Here is a 21,804-nt window from a genome sequence, read left to right on the forward strand (position 1 = left end):
CACATAAGAACTAAAGACTGCGAGGTATCTGGTTAATGTAGAGATGAAATGAATGCAACAGCAAGGCTAAGCTTTCCTGACCCTTCATGAGAGAATAGATGAAAAAAGGAAGAATAAGCTATTGTGCCAAAGGGAGATGATGAAATTCAAGATCCACACACATAATCTCTGGCTCAGCCTCTGAAATGTTAATCCCTGGGTAGAATTATTTGAGCTATAGATTGCAATTTATCATCAAAATGGCACTGTGTCAAACAATACTTTTTATATGTGTGATGTTTAGAACTATCTAATTTTAATATAAAATGGTTTACAGAGCACTGGCTAATATTTAAGTGGCAACTCTTTAAGGTTGTGATTTTTGGGGATGGAGTGGGGTGGTTGCTTTACTTCAAAATACTAATTATATTTTAGATTGAGAGCTTTAGAGAATCTTTTCTGCTTTGCTTGTAGTAACAGTTTAGATTTAATGTCAGGAAAAAGGGTTTTAAAAGAATGCCTCTTGTTAAATTAAGTAGTTTGGAATTGTTTTCTTTTACACGCTAAGAATATTTTTATAATTATAGAATAATTCTGTAGTATTCTTTTGACCTTGCTTAAAAATACTCTAGCTGATGGAATAGTATATTTTTAAAGATTTATATGGATATTTCTATTCCAATTTTATATCAAATATTTGTAGATTCTTAAATTATCCCATTTCTGCATACTATAGATTGCTGTCACAATTAGTATGTGTTTGTGATATTTCCTTCTTAAAAGTATAATTCTCCCAGTTAAAAAATAAATTTTATAGTATAGGTTGGGGAAAGATATTACATATGCCTACTAATCTATTATTCAGAGCAACAGTCATATTATGATAGGCTTTTTCTATGTGAAAAAAAGCCTAACTTTTGTTTTTAAAAATATCAGAACACTTGAATTCTGTTTCTAAAATCTAGAAGCTTGAAAATCCAGTTTAACTATATACTTTTCATTTCAACTTTATTATGCTTATTTTAAGAGGCATCTTTTCCTTCCTTTAATTAAGAAAACAATTATTTTCTATTTTATTACTAAGAAATTTAATGTGTGCCCAACTGGTCATAGAATTTCAATACCTGATTGCAAATGTTGAAAACATGCTGTGATCCTGTATTAGATGCTGCAGCACAGACCTGCGAAATACCACTCAACTATGCTTGGATAATTCTGTCTTGTCCTGTTTTAGCTCTGATGAGAAAGAACATTTGATTTAGTAGTGGTGGGGAAAGAAGGTGGGAGGAATCACTGTGAAAAGAACGTGTGCTATGGAAATAGCTTGATTTTGACAGCTATCTTCTTTAAGTGGTCATGAAAGATTGAAAGTGAGATCCATAATCACACCTATGAAGACCAGAAGTTGTGCGTGTTTGAGGCACTGCTCTTTCAGTCAAGAATAGATAGCATAGAGTAGTACTTAGACTGCTCCTTCAGTAAAAGTGTTCAATGAGACTGAGTAGTCATCACAAATTGCTTTTGGAGGCAGAGGGTTCCGAATGTACATTGGAAAGACACAGACATGTATGCATAATAGACAAAGAGCTTGGGGCTCTTAATCTGGTAATATTTGTATTTAAGTATAAAGTTGCTTCATTCATTTACATAATTACATCTGCTGATGTTTTAATTTGAGTGCCACCCTGAGAGTTCAGAGTTAGCTGAATGTTTTAAAATGTGACACTTTCTCAATTGTGTAACCTCACCTGGCCTCCCACCAAAGGACTATGCATTCATTTTCTGAGAACCTAATGTTTTAAAGGAGAGGCAGTGCTTCAAACATGCACAATTTCTGATCTTCATAGGTGTGACTCTGGATCTTGCTCTTAACTCTTCTTGATCGCTTAAAGAAGTCAGCTGCCAAAGTCAAAACTGCAGTAACCTTTTACGTAAGCCTGCTGGTTCCACACAGAGTGCCAATGCATGCATCTTCCAACCCACTGCACTGGCAGTCTCACACCCAGTTGCCAAATATGGGTTCCAGCCTGGTGCCTTTCAACATACACAAAACTGGTCAATGTCCAACTTTATCCAGCCACCCACACTAAATCTGAAACCTCGTGATGCTGTCACAGATGCCTGCAGGGTAGCACTCCTGCACATTTTTAAAAAGATGAGATTGTAAAAACTACTAGGAAAAAAATGCTTTGTGATGCCGACTACCTAAAGTTTGTACCTTCTTTACTTTGCTATAGGATGTTGGCAAATGAAGTTTGGTGGAAAGGGCGTATTTTATACTTTTTGGTCTTCCCACATCCTGCTAGTTTTATAGGTCCTATTAAATAGGTTTCAATGGGCCAGTCTTTGAAACAGGGCTCTGACGAACATTGTATTTCAACTCTAGCAACAGGGTGCATTATTGATGATTGACCTTTACCCTGACATAGTGTAGTCTTTTGACATTGACTGAAATAAATGAAGAAACTTTTTGGCTTGATTTGTATTGACGGAAGAAAGCAAACAGAGTCGTTTGTCAAGTTGTTAAAAATGTCAAAATACAGTCCTGGGACAGTTTCTAGCACAAAGGTTTTTTTTTGTTTGTTTGTTTTTTTATAAATTTTTCTTTTGTTTTTTAAACAATGTGTGGGTGGTTGGATGTTCTTTGGAAAAACACACCTTTGAAAGAAAATTGAATTCTAGTAATACCTGTATCAGATTAATAATAGGAAGTAAGGTGTTTGCCTTTGTGTAAAGTTGTATTTTATTAGTCAGGTACTTGTTGGTGACATGTTTGAACATTAAGCCTTTGGAGAACTTCACACTTTTACAGAAAATAGTGTTAATTCTCATATAAGTATTATGTGACTGGTAATGTGTTGTTAAAAGATATATGGCTGTATTCCTATACACACTTTTGTTATGTGGTAGTTTTAATGATTATTCATGTTAACTCCTTTTAGTTTCTACATGTAAGTTATACAGATTATAACAGAACTCCATTTAAAAAGTAAGATGTAAAATATTTCAGCGTATAACTTGTTGATAGTTTCTGGCTTTGCAGGTAAATTAAATATTTCTGCAAGTGGTAATCATAAATGAAGTCTCCTGTTTTGTAGACTTTATTGTTTATACCATCATAAATGAACACAGGTATATGCAGTTGTTGCTCCTGCTTTTGTTTATCTTGAAAGCACTACTTTTTATAGTTAATATATTTCAAATTAGTATTGTAATATTTTAGTTGATTAAATTATAATCCACCATTATGTTATTTTATAAATTTAGAACCTAGTTTCTTTTTTTTTTTTTAATCCTCACCCGAGGACATTTTTCCATTTTTTGTTCAGATAGAGCAGGAGGGAGAGAGAGGAAGAGAGAGAGAGAGAAACATCGACGTGAAGGGACACATTGAGTGGCTGCCACCCGCACGACCAACCAGGGCCGGGGACAAACTGCAACCGAGGTACATGCCCTTAGCGGGAACCGAACCCGGGTCTCTCTGTACCGCAGGCCAACGCTCTAACCGCTGAGCCAAACCGGCCAGGGCTAGAACCTAGTTTCTTAATACAGATGTGGGTTTCTTAATTCAAATAATCAAATCATAGAAATTTAGAACTGGAAGGAGGCTTAGAAATCATAAGGCTCTCCATCCTTATTTTATACATAAAGAAACTGAGGACATTATGATACAAACATAGGTCATTTTGCCCAAGGTCATATTACTAATTAGTAGTAAATTACATCCATTCATTTTCTTCACTCCCATTCTTGTTCTTCCTACCAACATAAAGTATTTGCATATATGTGATAACACAATTTTAAATATTTGCTTTTTTTAACTCTTTAAATAGAACATAATTCAGCTGTTTTAGAAAACTGGAATTTGATTTATTGCAAGAAAAAATATTTATAATCAGGTTTATTAGGTGTAAAGATCAATTTCACTGAGATTATTTGATAGTAATCAAAACAAAATAGACCAAAATACCCAGCAGCCATACCTGGATTATTTATTCATTTAAGTTCAGTGCACAAGATCATTTGCTTCAGATCTTGTGTACACACTAGCTACATACTAAAGTTTACAACCTCACTTAATTTGCTAAATTTTTAAACAAATATTTATTGAATAATATTAGCTATGAAATTCTTTAGTTTCGTCTAAAATATGAATTAGCCCTGGCTGGTCTGGCTCAGCGGTTAGCACATCAGCCTGCGGTCCAGAGAGACCCGGGTTCAGTTCCCACTAAGGGCATGTACCTCAGTTGCAGTTTGTCCCCGGCCCTGGTTGAGTCGTGCGTGTGGCAACCACTCTATGTGTCCCTGTCGCGTCGATGTTTCTCTCTCTCTCTCTCTCTCTCTCTCCCTCCCACTCTATCTGAACAAAAAAATGGAAAAATATTCTCGGGTGAGGATAAAAAAAATAAAAAATAAAAAAATATATAAAATATGAATTATATAAATGTAAATTTTATAGTTATGTGGAAATAGATCTGAGTGTATAATTTTTTAAATAAATTATGATGTCAAATTTGTTAAGTAAAAAAAATTATAGTTTAAGCTTTGTAAGAGATGGATTTTTAATGACATTTTTAATATATATGTACACACAACACATATATATTTATACATATATAAATACACATACATACAAATAGTCATTTTAAGTTTTCTTCATAGAATGCTTAAAATATTATATACAGTTTTATATTTACAAATTATTAAAATAGAGAAGTATAGAAATATTATTTGATAAAAGTAGTAACCAGATGTTTTTCAATATTTATGATGATAGTTTAGATAGCTAAACTAGAAATTGCTTTAAAATAGAGTTATTTTTAATTTGAATGTGTAAATATCTGTCCTGTCATTCAAAAAACAATACTCAGCAACTATGATTATTCTCTGTATATTGTTAAGTATTTAGAACTTTCCTCATAAAACATTTTTGTCTCAGAATTTCTGAATATGGTTATGTTTTATATATATATCCAGTCTTCTCCTTACAATTAGATGCAGCATTGGGCACTCTACTATATGTAGTTAAACTTAGAGATTAATATTGGCTTACAAGTACTACTTACAGCACATCATTTAAGATCTCTGTTTTCAAGGTATGTCAATTACTATAGTTAATTAAAGAGCTGTATATGCTGCTAAGCAATTTAAAGAATGGGGCATGTATTTCCAGTTATGTGAGCTACAGAATGATTGTACCTTAACATGAGATCTGTCCCTGTAAGCCTGTGGTGTCTGTCCCACAGTTCAGATAGATTAGTGGTTCATATTCCTTTCTTCATCCCTGAACTTCCCATCTTTTTGCTTGTTTTTGGAGTGACAGAAATCTAAGTGTATATAACCGATTTCTGCACTTGGAATAATGTTTTACAAATAGTGACCCTCAGTGAGTGTTTGAAAAATGAATTTGTCAGTGATTCATATATTAAATTTGTGGATTTTCATTTAATTTCATCTTAGCTTGTTATTTAACTTTTCATGTGATAGTCTTTTCTTTGCTCGCTGATTTTAGGCAGCTACCTAAGGGTAGGAAGAATTTTTTTTTGTAAACAGACATACTCCTCAAAATTTTATGCACTAAAATATCCAGTAAATGGGTAAGTGGGTATCCAGTTGTTTTCCTTTTCAGTAAACTTGGAGTGAGAATTTTAAGCCCTGCTACCTGAAGAATTCTTAGTTTCATGCCTAAGGAAGACATCTGTATAGTCTGTGAGTCACATGTGCTTGGAATAGTGTGCAAATAAAATTAATATGTATAACATTTTTGTTCTTTAGACTTTTTTTTAGAGCTTAGTAGATCTTTTAAAAATTTTATATGTATTACACATCTAACATAATGACAGTGCTAGAAATAGTAAAAACAAAAATTTATCTAGAATCCCAACATTTTAATCATAAATTGACGATTTTAGTTCAGCATTGTTCTTTTTTGTTTTGAACATATGCATGTTGTGTAATTTTTTTTTGTTATTTTTTGTTTGCATTTAGAGTAGATTAAATTCATAATTAGTGTTATTACATTTCTTACTTTCAAATGTACATTATACTTATATCACTTTCAGGATTTTATAAGAATGCTTTTAGGGCTGATACTTGTGCATAAATATAAAAAAGCACTTCCACTCACAGAACTGCTTCCCAGATGTGAGCAGTGAGGGGACCTCTATTCTTGCTGCTGTGACTCTCACTTTGGAATTTATTCCAACAATAGCTTGACCTAGTGAAAATCTATAGGGCTTCAGATTATTATACAAAACCCATCATTCACTCAGGCTTTTGGAAAGGTCTTGTTGATTCAAGTACAGTTTTGGTGACTAGATTCAGAGTTCAGTTTAGAAGTACATTTCAATGGATCCGTGTCAACAAAGAAGATCATATAAAATGAAAGTGATGACTGGGGGGGGGGGGGGTAAAAATGAAATAAAATTGAAGAGTGCTTCCTGAGATTGCTTAATTTAATTTGTTAGAAAGGTCTTATTATCTTCAGGAATTTGAAAAGAATAAGTCTAAACTGGTAGTGACATTTATTTCATAATAATGTCTCTCTGCAACATATGATTTAGTACTAAAAAAGAAGGGAGAAATAGAAAAGATTAAATTTCTTTATTTTCCAATGTAAAGAAAAAACTACAAAGGTATTTAGTTGCCAAACATATGCATTAAGAAGGAAGGAAAATGAGAGGAAAAGGAATCTGTGCTTATGTCAGAGCAACTGCCTGCTTAAGCTAAGCCCTGGATCTGAAGTCTTGCTTATTATACATTTTTATGGTATTATCAAGTGGCCCTAGACCATCTGAAACATATTTTTTCTTATTCTTCACCTCACTCCTAATTTCTATCTCTTATCTAATTCGTTCTCTATAAGTTGCTATGATTAGCAATTTAGGGATAAAGCGGAGATCTGAAAACTAATTTCAAATCCATCCTTTCTTAAACTTTTTTCAGTGGCCAGTGTCTAATAATCCATCACATTTTCCCCATACATCTTTATTTTTATGTTCCCATCCTATATTGGTAGACCCAATTAGTGAAAATCTACTCAAAAGTCATTCACAGTATAGTATAAATCATGTTGCTGGTTTTGATGATCTTTTCTTCAAATCAAACAGATTGTTGCAAGAAACTACATTGCTATAACTAGTATTTCTTGTTAACTGGATAAAGTTGTTTTATTTTTATTTTAGAAAAGTTACTTTACAAAAATTATTAAAAGATAGGATAGATTTGTATATTTCAATGGTTCTTCATATGTGTTCCCATGATAAGAAAATTTTTCTTTCAAATGAATATTATGTTTTAAATATTGTACATCTAAAAAGTAAACACACTTTAAGTGACTTTTTGTGAGGCTAGATTTGGCTACTTATTTTCAGATTCCCTAAACTTGAGGTACTCTGATATTACAATATAGCTACGTTTTACTGTGTTTCTTAAGAAAGTATTTCTTAAGAAGCCTCTGCATGTATACATATTAAAGAAAATAATCATAATTTCTCTGTTATATTTTATATCAAATCTTCTTTAAATACTTTTTTTTTTTTTTTTACCACTTTAAAATTAAAATGCTAAATAGATAAGTTCACAAAGCCTATTTTGGATAAAGAGAGAAAGGGTACATAGCGTTTTCCCAAGTTTCTAAGGTGGATGAACTCTGTAACTACACTCTGCACTTCTACCTACTTAAATGCGTTTACTGTTTGTGAGTCTAAAACATATATAAACCCTTTCTTTTACCATATGTATATTTAAATAAGCAACACTTCATATCTTCTCCATGTGAAGTGAAATATTTCCTTAACACTAACACAAGTCCGTTCTCAGCCAAAGCAAACAGAAGAATGAATGCTCTGTTAATCATCTGTAACTAATGTGTGTATACTCAGGGGAAAAAAATAAAATATGTTTTTGACAAGAACCTTTTGATGGAATTAGGAAAAAAGAAAAAGGAGAAACTTTTAACACAGGTCAGGCCCTTTCTAATTTATGAGTTTAAAACATTTATGTTTTATTTTATTTTTTTAAGCACAGGTACTTGGTAACAAATCAAACAGTATAGAAGACCTTTTAATGAAATTCAGCATTCTTCTGCCCTTCCTTTCCTACTTCCAACCCTCTCCGTTGAGGCAGCCTCTTCTAACTGCTCCAGATTCTAGTTCTTCTGGTGGTTGGTTCCTTCATGATTCTAGTTCTATATGATATGTTCATGCTCTATTTCATGATTTATCAACCTCAGACAACATTTATTGAATCTCTAATTCAAATTGCACCTTCCTGGCTAGCAGCATTTCAGAAATGCATATAGTTGTTATTCCTTGTTGCTTTCTTCAATCCACATTATTTCTCAATAACGTTTCTCAAGAGATTAGTACAGGTCCACCATTGTGCTAACCATTGTTCTCACTACTTCCAAAACATTGTCATGCCCATCTCACCTACTCTCTGTTTCCTTTCCACTTTTTTCCTTGTTAAAATCTATTCTGTACCCCTTTTTGGTATTAAAGTTTAGATAAACCATAGATTCAGATTAGGGAAATTTTATATTTTCCTTTTAAAAAATACGCAAAATTTATTTTGTAAATACCTGTGTAACCCTAAGTAATTGCCTTTTGTTTTGTTTTAATTTTTTTCCCTGTGGGTCAATGGCCCTTGTAAGAAGTAGGGTTTTTTTGTTTGTTTGCTTTTGTTTTTTTTAACCCTTCCGTGGTAGATAATAGTTGGGCGTAAGGGTTTTGATTTAAAAAAACAGAAAGAACAAGCATGATATAAATTTGACTTGATGGATTTCTAAGAGTTTAGCATTCTTCTCAAATACTCTTAAAATAATATAAAGAGAAAGAATAAATTCTGAAATGCCCTTCTTTTTTATCCTTCTGCCCCTCCTTGGCTCAGCTGGTCTTTTCTACTCTTTTCCCAACAAACCTGTTCAACATAATTCATGTCTACGTTCCATATTTTCCTAGGAGATAATTCCCATTTTAAGTGGTAATCAGGATAAAAAAGGAACTTGGTATTTAATTTTAGGACTTTAGTTTTACTATAATGTATCAATTACTTCTAGAGATTCTGGTACTGGCTTTAGTCCTTTTTAAACACTTTGGGACATACTTGGAAATATGCATGGACCTGTATGACCCTGCCTAAATCTTCCTTCTCAACATTATAGTAATTACCTTTGTTAATTTATGTTGCTCTAAAAAAAATAAAATAAAATAAAAAAGTCCGTTGTAACTCTACAGATAAGCCAGAATTCCTGCTTTCACAGTATGGATATTGGGTTGTGGATCAAGACTACTAGGTTATCATTGAATTGGTTTTCTGTTTGTCATAAAAGCTATAGATAGAAAACCATTCTAGGATGTGAAATGCATTGATTTTTTAAAGTAACTTAACTGTACTCTGAGGATCTGCTATCTCCCTTATTTGTTTATATAGTCAGTAAGATTTACTGTTGTTCCGCCTTATCAGTTCATCAAAGAATAAACATGTTTATGTGTTCATTTCTTGAATCAGCCCCTGTACTAATTGAGTTTTTCCCTTTACAGAATATATAATACAGTGTATTGATAACTTTTGTTTTTACTTTATCAAGTAATAGTAATAAAAATATTTTTATAGCATCGTATTCTTTTCTAAAATCAATATAATTTCTGATTTTTTAAATGAAGAAATAAAATTTTTGATTTTTTATGTTTCCATGTCTTTAGATTGTCAGTATATTATTAACATTTTAAACAGGAAATAACTGATCAAACCTATTAAAAATATTGGGGTTTTGGCCCGGCTGGTATGGCTCAATGGTTGAGCATCAGCCCCATGCACCAAGAGGTCTCTGGTTCAGTTACTGGTCAGGGCACATGCCCAGGTTGCAGGCTTCCCCAGCAGAGGGCATGCAAGAGCAGCCAATCCATGTTTTTCTCTCCCTCTTCCTTCCTCTCTCTCTCAAATCAATCAAAACATATTAAAAAAATAAAATATTGGGGTTTTGTTATTGAAATGTCATGATCATAGAATATCTTTTTTCCCTATATTTTTATGTATATGGAGTTTCTTTTTCTTATAAAATAAGACAACTACTTCAAAAACAGCAAAATAATTGTTTCAAGAAATTTTAAGCTTACACCTACTTTATGTCTCAAAAATTTGAAGTTTATGTTTGAAAATGCAGAAGGCAGTAATAGTCATGCATTGAACATGAAATTTGAATTCTGACACTTGAATTTACCTGTGCCATTACTAGGAACTGAAAAGCTATATCCAGTTCTAAGTGGAGGATGGTGGGGGTTTGGGAAACAGAAAAAAATAAATGTTAAATGTTGTTTCATTTTTAAAAATTACCTTAGATAACGTTGTCTTTTCAAAAAGTTTTCCATAAACTTGAATTTATTCTTAAATTATTTATTGTATTTTACTAAGCTTTCAGTAGTAAAATAGGAGGTAAAAATTTCCCACTTTTTCATTATTAGCTTTTAAAATGAATTTTTTATTTGAAAAGTAATAGATGTCTGAAATAAAACAACAAAAATGAGTAGAGTAAAAAGTAATTCTGTCACCCTACTTTGTTCCTCTTGTCTTTTCCTCAGAGAACTTAATATTAGGTTTCTTATGTTTATCTCCAGAAATACACGTATCACTCTTTAATACACAGTAGGAACAGAACAATAATATTTTGTATCTTTTTCTTTTCATTTAAACATATACATTGATAGTTTTCAAGTATATAAGACATACACTGTAAAATTTTTAATCCTCACTTGACATTTTTTTGCATTTATCTTCAGATAGAGCGGGAAAGGGGGGGGGAGCGAGAGAAACATCGACATGAGAGACACATCGACTGGTCGCCACCCACACGACCCCAACAAGGGCCAGAGACAAACTGCAACTGAGGCACGTGCCCCTAGTGGGAACTGAACTTGGGAAGATTCTCTGGTCTGCAGGCCGATGCTCTAACTGCTGAGCCAAACTGACCAGGGCTATAGATTTTTTTTTTTCAGAGAGAGAGGAAGGGAGAGGGAGAGAGGGATAGAAATATTGATGAGAGAGAACAATGATTGGCTACCTTCTGCATGCCCCTCACTGGTTCAAGAGGTTGCCATTTCAATTCCCGGTCAGGGCACATGCCCAGGTTGTGAGCCTGATCCCCAGTGCGGGGGCATGCAGGAAGCGATCAGTCAGTGTTCTCTCTCATTAATGTTTCTATCTCTCTCCCTCTCCCTTCCTCTCTCTCTCAAATCAATAAAGAAAAAAAAAGAGAGACAAACATTTAGGGAAACCTATCTAAATAATCACACCTTTTTGTCCTATGCAAGAACATATTCTGACTGCTAAAATATGAACATGTAAACATCATATACACATTTTGGGTTATTTTTTAACAGATTTTTTATTGAATTTCAGAGAGAGAGGAAGGAAGAAGGAGAGAGTGAGAGAAACATCAGTGCGTTAGCAAACATCCATTGGCTGCCTCCTGCATGCCCCCTGCTGGGGATGGAGCCTGAAACCCAGGCATGTATCCTGACTGGTCATTGAGCCAGCAATCTTTTGGTGCACTGGACAATGCCCAAACAACTGAGCTACACTAGTCATGGCAAATTTATGTTTATTTTTAAAAGAAGTGTTTCTTCCACATACAATTCTGACTCTAAGCTATGCATGGCTTTTGTGTCAGATCACTTTGCATGCAGTAACCTGGTGGTAGTTGTTGTTGCTTGTATTATGATTTGAGCACCAGTAGCTTACTGGGCACAACACCAGACACATCCCAGCCCTGTGGGCACAATTTGATTGGCAGAAAGCTATTTCCATAGAATGGTAATGATTGCATAAAAGCAAAAGGAACCAAATTGACGTTTTTATCAGTAGTTAACCTGAAATAACCCTTGCTAGGTAATGTTCTCCAAGTAAAGTCTTAGTATCTAAAACTTTAGTTTTCATGATACTACCTCTTTGCTGATATGTTAACGAATAAACAAAAGTATGCCAGCTTAGTGTGCTGCTGTGATATATGAAGGCCAACTATGTTCATTTCTCTTAACTTCTACACAACTCCTTTTGCTTAACAGGCAAACCTCCTTTTTTTTTTTTTATAAATCCTTACCCGAGGATATTTTTCCATTTATCTTCAGATAGAGTAGGAGGGATGGAGAGAGGGAGGGGGGGGGGGGAGAGAGAGAGAGAGAGAGAGAGAGAGAGAGAGAGAAACATCTACGTGAAAGAGACACATCATGCCCTTGGCCGGAATTGAACCCGGGTCTCATTGGTCCGCAGGCTGATGCTCCAACCGCTGAGCCAAACCAGCCAGGGCCCTCTTTTGCCTTTTTAATAGTGGTTGGGGGATACCTATGTATGAATGCTTTTTGTCTTACATCTACCTTACGAAACAAAATAAAACACTGCAAACGGAAACAGTGGTAGAACATATTATCAGTTCTATCGCTTGATAAATTTATAGCAATTTTAAACTTTCTGGGCCTAAGTTTCCTTTGTCACCTGTAAACAGTGGTAATGGCACCAGCCTTACCTATTTAACAAGTGTTAGTAAAGATCAAATAAATAATAATCTCATAGTAGGTTACTAAACAAATGGTAAAAGTGGTCATTATCTTTTAAGTGCTGTTAGATCAAATACTGTGAAAACATCAATAATTTTTTTCTATAGTGTTTGAAATATATGGAAATAAAGAAGATGTAAGTGAAATTGAAAGTAATTTTGTTTCATAGAAAAATATATATCTGCCCCAGCTGGTGTAGTTCAGTGGTTGAGCTTTGACCCTTGGACCAAGAGGTCGAGGGTTCGATTCCCAGTCAGGGCACATGCTTGGGTTGTGCGCTCACTCCCCAGTGGGCAGCGTGCAGGAGGCAGCTGATTGATGTGTCTCTCTCATCAGTGTTTCTATCTCTTTCTCCCTCTCCCTTCCTCTCTCTCTAAAAAATCAGTAATACAAAATTTTTTTTTAAATGAAGAAATATATATGTGAAAATCTGAACTCTTCTTTCTCTTCAGATTTCCAGATGCAACCAGTTCAGAGGCATTTTAGTATATAGTGGTTGTAGTGGCTAAAACTTGGACACTTCTAGCTATGTGGTTCTGGGAAAATAGATAAACCTCAATTTACTTATCTATAAAATGAGAATATTATGAAATAGGCATATTATAGTCAACATATAGGCATATATAGTCAACACTACAAAAAGCACTAATACTTGCTTAGAACAGTACTCAACACATGGTAAGTTGACATTATAGTTAGCTGTGTTGTTATTGATCTGACATAAGCAGCAGCTAGAATTGTAGAAATCCATGATGTAAGAAATGTTTAACGATTTTCACTATAGGAAAAGATCCCAAGCAATGTGTAATCACATGGTCTCTAGTTCTATATATGAAACATAGTTTTCAAGCTTTCATATTATTACTCTTTAAAGAAAAGAACCCTACATGTGATTAGGATTGGCAAGGTTATGCAATTTTTATAGAGAGCTATGTAGTAGATATACCACACAAACCATGTGTTATCTATAATTGCTTATTGAAAAAGTTCTCTAAAACCAGATAAAGTATGTATTTGAAATGGTAGTAATTTGAGGTGTTGACTTTTGCATTTTAACATTATTTACTGATTTTTAGCTGAAACCTTATGTTTATATTACATCTTTTCTTACAATATATTATAGAGAATTATACCTTAACTATATATGATTATTCAGCTTTAAATTTTAATGGTTTGTTATGGCTTTTCAACTTCAGAAAGTTTAAGATAGTTTTGTCACCCTGGAGCTGAAAAACACTTTAAGAAATCACTTGCCTACCTTTCTGCTCTTAGGCAAGGCTGTACCTAAAACATCACAGAAGCTACAGTAATTATCTATGTGTTTTTTTTTTTAAATCTGAAGAAAGAAGATCCTGCAACTTGCCCTGAAGCAAGCTCAACACTACAAAAATATTTAAGCATTTAATTATACTGGAAGCTATGAATTTGGGACATTGATATGAGGTCCCAGATACCTCTTTACCCTCACTTTTCATACTTTTTTGGTTACTTTAAAAATATTTAATCTCCGTGGTTCAAAAGCAAGTTAAACATTTGTGAAAACTTTGTTCCACGGCACTAGGACCTGGAAGTACAGGCAAAGAAGTGTGTATTCATTCTAACAATGGTATTTTACCCATACCCTTAAGGTAGGTTTGGAGTTGGCCATGTGAGCTGCTAAAATAACTGCGTAAAGGAAGAGATGAAGCGTTCTGCATGACCACCATGTCTCCTTTAGAAACCACCACATTCAAATTCGGGCACTATATCTTTCACATTAAAAGTTCTGATGTGGGGGCGCTGGCCGGTTTGGCTCAGCAGTTAGAGCGTCGGCCTGCGGTCCAGAGAAACCTGGGTTCGGTTCCCACTAAGGGCACGTACCTTGGTTGCAGTTTGTCCCTGGCCCTGGTTGGGTCGTGCAGGTGGCAACCACTTGATGTATTCCTTTCACATGGATGTTTCTCTCTCTCTCTCCCTCTCTCTCCTTCCCACTCTATCTGAACAAAAAATGGAAAAATGTCCTCGGGTGAGGATTAAAAAAAAAAAAAGTTCTCATGTGGTAAAATACAAAGCTGCTATTTCATCACATAAAGGTGAAAGCATGTTGTCTATAACTTAGAAAAACTCAAGTATTCAGTAATTTTTATTTTAGTCATGTGTATCCCATAATTGGACCTTTCATCTGTTCGTCATTTCTTTGCACCAACTGAATGATGATGATTGAATTCTGAAGTCATTTGAATGATACTTTAACCCTAGATTGTCTTAATATATTCTGGTTTCCCTGAAAAATGTCTTTTACCTCATGTTTTAAAAATGGTATGGTCCATCTCTGGTGATAGATAACCCAAATTTTCTATCTTTTTTTTTAATCCTCATCCGAGGACATTTTCCCATGTTTTGTACAGACAGAGTGGGAGGGAGAGAGAGGAAGAGAGAGAGAGGGAAACATCGATGTGAAGGGACACATCGAGTGGCCGCCACCCGCACGACCAACCAGGGCCGGGGACAAACTGCAACTGAGGTACATGCCCCTAGCGGGAACCGAACCCGGGCCTCTCCGGACCGCAGGCGGACGCTCTAACCGCTGAGCCAAACCGGCCAGGGCTATCTTTTCTTTTTTTTTTTTTTTTTAATGTTATTTGTAACACCAAATCTTTAGTGACTCTTTAAAGAATGCTAATATCGCCCTGGCTGGTTTGGCGCAGCGGTTGGAGCGTCGGCCTGTGGTCCAGGGAGACCCGGGTTCGGTTCCCGCTAAGGGCACGTACCTCGGTTGCAGTTTGTCCCCGGCCCTGGTTGGGTCGTGCGGGTGGCAGCCACTCGATGTGTCCCTTTCACATCGATGTTTCTCTCTCTCTCTCTCTCCCCCACTCTATCTGAACAAAAAAAAAAAAATGGAAAAATGTCCTCAGGTGAGGATAGGAAAAAAAAAAAGAATGCTAATATCAGAAAAAATTTTAATAGTGTGAGGATGGGATTTTTAGCCACATAGTATGTAAAAACCCAGGACTATTTCCTATGATTTGCTGGTTAAGAAATTTTAAAGACCATTGGATTGTGTTTTATATTTGATAGTTTTCCAGAGACGATTAAAATTATGTCACTTGAAAAAATTCTAGACCTAGTTGTAAAGTGACCTAAACCAAGTTAATTATTTGTTAATCTTAGGGGTTTCTGTTTTGCTGCTTTTAGTAGATAACGGTGGTCAATGAAACATTTAAAGGTGTTTCTTTGCAACCTTACTACCAAATTATAGAGAAATGGCCACATTCTGCCACATACAGATATTTTTTACATGAGCATTCGTTAGCATGCAGAATCAGAACAGTTTATAACAATCTGTTTTGTAAGGAACACCTTACGTGAAAGGTTTAGTAAAACTACATGCACAGCATTCATAAGGCAAAATTCAGTTACCTTTGCAACCAGAAGTGCTCCCAGACCAATGGCTAGGTATCAATTCTGGGCACCCTCCCTAAAGGTAAAGGCTATACGCTTAGCTGGATTTTTATACCTTATTTATTCAAGGGTGGAAAATAACTACTTATCTAATTTACAAATCCTCAATATTTAACTTTAGTAATGAAAGCCCATTTCTAGCATTCATCTTGTTAACTAGCCAGCTGTTCATTTCACCAGCAAATCCCATTTCTGATATTTACTGTGCGAATTAGCAGTGTCTCAAGTGTTGATCACAATATGGAGAAAAAAGTGATTGTGGTTGCTGCCTCCAGAGTGTAGCTGTCTGATACAGTACTCCCCGCCCACGTGGTTTCTCAGTTAGGATAATGACTGCCCCTGAAGTTGAAGTTTAACTAACAAATTCACATCTATCACACCATCTATAATGATCTGTTGGATTACAGACATCATAACAGGAGTGTTGTTAAATATTTAAAATGGAGGAAATATAATAATACTTGTCAATTTTCACTGTGTTTAAAAACATTTTTAAATGTGTTTAAAATATAAAATGCGTTTCAAAATACATTTGATCAACTTAATTAAAAATACATGTGATCAGTTTACTTATTCACTGATGTCTTTTCTTCATCAGAGATTTGAGATCTGCCTTTTAATTTTTTTCATACAACTCTTACTTAGTAAGTTTATTGCTAATACTAAGAATCATGTTTGCCTGTCATTAAGTGGCATAATTTACTTAAACTAAAATTTATCATTTATAGCCCTTTATATTTTATGGAGTTTATGTATTTGAATTTCACAAGTAGATTGGTTAGTTTTATATTTCTTGAGACAAGTATAATTCATTATATTTATAGAATATAATCCATGCATTCATTCAACAATTACAAAGCACCTGCTATGTGCAGGGAATTGTACTAAACTACAATATAATTCTGTGGTATGTATTAGAATAATCTTGAGAGCTTGTTAAATCAAGTGAGATTCAGGACTCTGAATTTTAACAAATATCCCAGGTGCTGCTGGTGAAGGTGGTCCCAGTCTACACTCTGAGGAACATAGTATAAGAGATAGCTAAGCAGACTAAACATCTACCTTAAAGAGATTCACAGTCTGGTGGAGACAAACAAGGAAACAAAACTAATAATGTATATCATATGGGGTCATGTGCAGGGAATTCTACCCTGGCTGAGGAACTAGTTAAGGCTTCTTAGAGTATTTGATTTCTTAATTCAGTGGTTCTCAATGTGGTGGTGGGACATATTTGAACCCTAGGGAATATCTGCAATGTCTGGAGACTTGATTGTAATGATTTGGTGGGGGAGGGTCAAGGTTTGCTACTGGCATCTAGTGGGTAGAGTCCAGGGATGTTCCTAAACATTCCACAATGCATAGGAAAGTCCTGCCTCCAAAAACAAACAAAAAAACCCAAAGAGTTATTTGGTCTAAAATGTCATTAGTTCTGTGCTTGAGAAACCCTGCCTTAGTTTAATAATTTTTTCCCTGTCTTCTTGATGTCTGTTGCTTCTCTCCCTCCATACACACATAGTTTTTTAGAAATTACACAGTATTAAATTAGAATAGATGATATTAAATGTGAACAGATAATTATTATAAAAGATTTATAAACAAGTATATAAAGTAAAAAAAGTTCTCATACGTAATTCTTCTAGACATTTTTTTTTTCATGAAATTACATTAACTCATGTATTTTGAGGTAGTTAGGTTTCTGTTTTGTTCATAAATGGGATCATACTTGATATATTGTTTTGTGACATGCTTTTTTCACTGCATTATGTGTAATTGCTGCACAGTTTTCCATAGTACAGATGGATGTACCCAAATGATTTAACCATTCTGCTAATGGATGGTAAGGTTGTTTTCAGTTTACTGGATGATGCATTGAGATTTATGCACATTGTACAATAGTCTCAGATTCTGGGATAGATTTCCCAGATGTGGAATTGTTTAGTCAAAGGGGATATTTAATTTTATTTTGGTAGTTTCAATGCTAAAGAAATATCCTTATAATAGACTGTAATATTTATATTTCCACGAAAAGTGATAGAAATGCCTATTTTCCACACCCTTACCAATGCTAGATATTACATATTACTGGACTATTTAATTTTTGTCACTCTGGTGAGTAAAAATGTTATCTCACTATTATTTTAATTTTAATTTTCCTGATAACTAGTGAAGTTGAGCATCTTGTTATATGTTTATTGGCCTCATATTTTTCTGTGAACTGCCAATTTTCAGTTGAAATTATTACATTTTTCTTATTCATTTGTAGATCTTTATATATTCTATATCCTGGTTTTTATATATCTTACATATATTTTCTCCCTACCTGTTACTTTTTAAAAATTATTTTTGCAAATAGTGTCTTTCAGTACATAGTAAGCCTTTAGTATTTTATGTTCAAATTTGTATCTTTTCTTTTATGCAGTACAGTGTAGTGGTTAAGTGTACAAATCGCAGAGCCAGATTGCCTGTGTTCATATTTCTGCTTACTAGCTATGTAACCTTGGACAAGTTACTTAATCTTTTTGTGCCTCAATTGTCTATCTTTAAAAGGGGGTAATAATACTATGTACCTCACAGGATTGTTATAAGGAACAAGTAAGATGTTATAGTAAAGCCCTTAGAATAATGCCTGGCACAAAGTAAGTATTCTATAAAAAGTGATTTTTGGCCTGGCTGGTGTGGCTCAGTGGTTGAGCGTCCACCCATGCACCAAGAGGTCGCCAGTTCAATTCCTGGTCAGGGCACATGCCCAGGTTGTGGGCCCAATCCCCAGTTGGGGGGCATGCAGGAGGCAGCCAATCAGTGTTCTCTCTCATTGATGTTTCTGTCTCCTTCTCCCTTCCCTTCTCTCTAAGAATCAATAAAGAAAAAAAAAATTTTAAGACAAACTTTTATTGTTATTTCTTCTGACTTTGTACCCTATAGGAAAATCTTCTGTGTCTTAAAAATGTAAAGAGATGTCACCACAGAAAAATTAATAGCATATACAATTGGCTAAATATTTTTAGAACATGGCTGTGTTTGGGAGAGAGAGAGTTGATTTTCCTTCACACAGAATGAGAGGCAGTATTCCAAGAGCTTTGCTATGTTAATGAGTTTAAAGTTTATCCTGGAAGCAGAAAAAAGCCCTTGACAAAGTATAAGCATGAAATAGTTGTATAAAGATTCCAATAGTTCTCATATCTTATGGAAGGAGAAGACTGTACAGTAAATAATATTGATACTATTTGGGGTAAGGAAAAAATTACCTCTTCATCTCACTACAAAAGGAATTCAAAATGGATTAAAACGTTAATTGAAGGCAATAAAGTAATCAAAACTAAAAGAGATTAGAAGTATATGTTTATTAAATCATTAGATAAAGAAGATGAGGAATTTTCTGAGCTTCTAAGTAGTGGGGAAGAAATCACAGAAGAAAATATACATAGACTTGTCTACATAAATATTAAAACTAATATGAATGTATACATATTTAAAAAATCATATTAAGCCCTGGCAGGGTGCCTCAGGTGGTTGGAACATCTCATACACCAAAAAGGTTGCAGGTTCAATTCCTGGTCAGGGCACATACGGGAGGCAACTGATTGATGTCTTTCTCTCTCTCTAACACACACACACACACATTCACTCTCACTTTCTCTCAAATCAATAAAAACATCCTCAGGTGAGGATAAAAAAAAATTACTTCTAGGCATCTGTCCTAAAATATAGTCAGAAATGCCAAAAATATTTTGGGCATAAAGATGTTCACTGTAGCATGAGTTCTAAATGACAAAAGTGGAGTGACTTAAATGTTCATTAATAGAGAATAGTTATATAAATGTGTGCTGTGACCATATTTCAGATTGATATGCAAGTTCTAAAATTTAGGTTTACAATATTATAATGTTAAGTTTAAAAACATAAGATTTTATAAGTAGTATCTCATCTACTTTTATTTTTTTTTTAATTAATTTTTTTAGGGCCTTCTGGTGAAAACTGGAAGACCTACTACACAAATTCAAAAAGAGCTGTAAACACTCTCTCATCTACTTTTAAAAACTAGAGAAAATATATCAAAATATTAGCAGTGGTTTCAGCTAGTGGGTAAAGTTTGGGTGATTTTTTTTTTGTACTACTCTATGTGTTTGTACATTTTTTTAGTAATTTTTCCTTATAATAAGAAGAAAAGATGTAGAATTTTTTTCAAAAAGATGATCACCCTCATAGAATTATGGAAGATAAAATCTAAGTGTATATGAGACTACAGAAAGGGCAGCAAATCCAGAGGCTATAGCAGTGGTCTGGTCACAGATGATGATGCTTGAATTTAGGAAAAAGTGGCATTGGAGATGGAAAGTTGCTTTCTAGATTCTGGAGAGATTTGGCAGTTAGAGCCAACTTGGTTTAGTGAGTCATGGGATTGGGAGGCTTGATGGATGGAGGTACAGTTTACCAAGATGGGAATGAAGGGGAGAAACAGCTTACGGGATAGAGATGAGTTCATTTTGTCTATGTTGAGTTTGTAATAAGCATTAAGATAAACAGTGGTCACTTGAGTGCTTTGATCTGGAAGTCAGGAGTAGGTCTGTCTAGTTATGAAGATTTGGGCGTCATTACCAGCACACACATTCAAATCCTGGCCATGAATGACATAAACCTCGGGTACCAGATCTTTAACAGATGATCTTATTTTCCTTAGAACACCTACTGAAAACTAATTAAAAATTCTGGTAGTGTAGTTCCTGGTTAAGGTTAAAAAAACTACATATAATAGTATGAGTAAGCTTTTAGTGGCTTTTTTTAGGATTACAGAGGTAGGGGTTGATTGAACTGCCCTTTAGCAAGTGTGTAGTAGACTTAATAATTTATTTTTTAAAAATTGGACAACCTACAATTCCTTTAGATCTTTGACTTGAATACTTTAACTTGTATTTTTATATACAGGTGTTGACAAAAGTAGGTTTATAGTTGTTTATATGGAAAAAGATATAGTACAAGAATAAATAATACAAGAATAAACTGTTTTGCATACACAAAACTATAAACCTACTTTTGACCACTTCTGTACATATATCCAGAGTTGCCCTCTATTTGATAAGGTTGTGGATTTTTATTTGGATTTTTTAAAGAGAGATGTTAGATTTTATTCTAAACTCAATATATTAGTTTTTATAAATGTTTTGAGTACATATCTAAACATTTTTAACAATAATTCTTTCAGTTTATGTTTGTGCTACCAGATTCTTCCATCTGTACATCTAAGTTGGTTATTTTAGCTGACATGTTTTCTAATTAAGTCTTTGTGGTTGAGAGAGCTCCCTGTGGCATGTCTGCTTTAGCAGTTAATTGCTCCATGGACTCCAAATTAAATTCTGTAGTATTTCATTTTGGTCTGCTGATGAAGCAAAGATCCCTTCAGCATAGCCCGAGAAATGCTGTACTTGTGACAGCTCAGAGGACCAGCATCACAGTTTTGGAAAAGTTAAGACAGTTTGACTTTTAGATTGACTTTTTATCATTTGAAAGTAAAGTTTAAAGTGTTATCACAGAGTTAAATGAAAGAATGCCAAACACATAATAGGCTCTCAATAAGTATTTTAGAGTAAATAAAGCAAAATTATTGGCCTTGATATTGTAGTGCACCAAGATTTGTTTTTAGAAATAACAAAGTATTGGGAGTTTTTAGGTTAAATATGAATGAAAAGTACCAAGAAACAAATATTATAACTTTATGTTAGGGATGGTATAAAGTGTTTTTACATTGGGGTCACAGGTTGGATTAAGAAACTTCCAAGGTCTGCCCAGCCAGTGTGGCTTAGTGGTTGAGTGTGGACCCAGGCACCAAGAAGTTGCC

At 34.3% G+C, this 21,804-nt stretch overlaps 1 protein-coding gene and 1 non-coding gene across 8 annotated transcripts in view; one reads left to right on the plus strand and one right to left on the minus strand.

The window, feature by feature from the left end:
- Positions 1-21,804, plus strand: part of EHBP1 (EH domain binding protein 1) — a 602,469-nt gene that overhangs the window by 352,673 nt on the left and 227,992 nt on the right. The window lies entirely within an intron of this gene.
- Positions 19,928-19,990, minus strand: LOC118631284. The gene has a single exon (XR_004959772.1). It is a non-coding gene; the product is annotated as a U7 small nuclear RNA (small nuclear RNA).

This window comes from Molossus molossus, unplaced genomic scaffold (assembly GCF_014108415.1).
Source record: "Molossus molossus isolate mMolMol1 unplaced genomic scaffold, mMolMol1.p scaffold_m16_p_15, whole genome shotgun sequence".
NCBI lineage: Eukaryota > Metazoa > Chordata > Mammalia > Chiroptera > Molossidae > Molossus > Molossus molossus.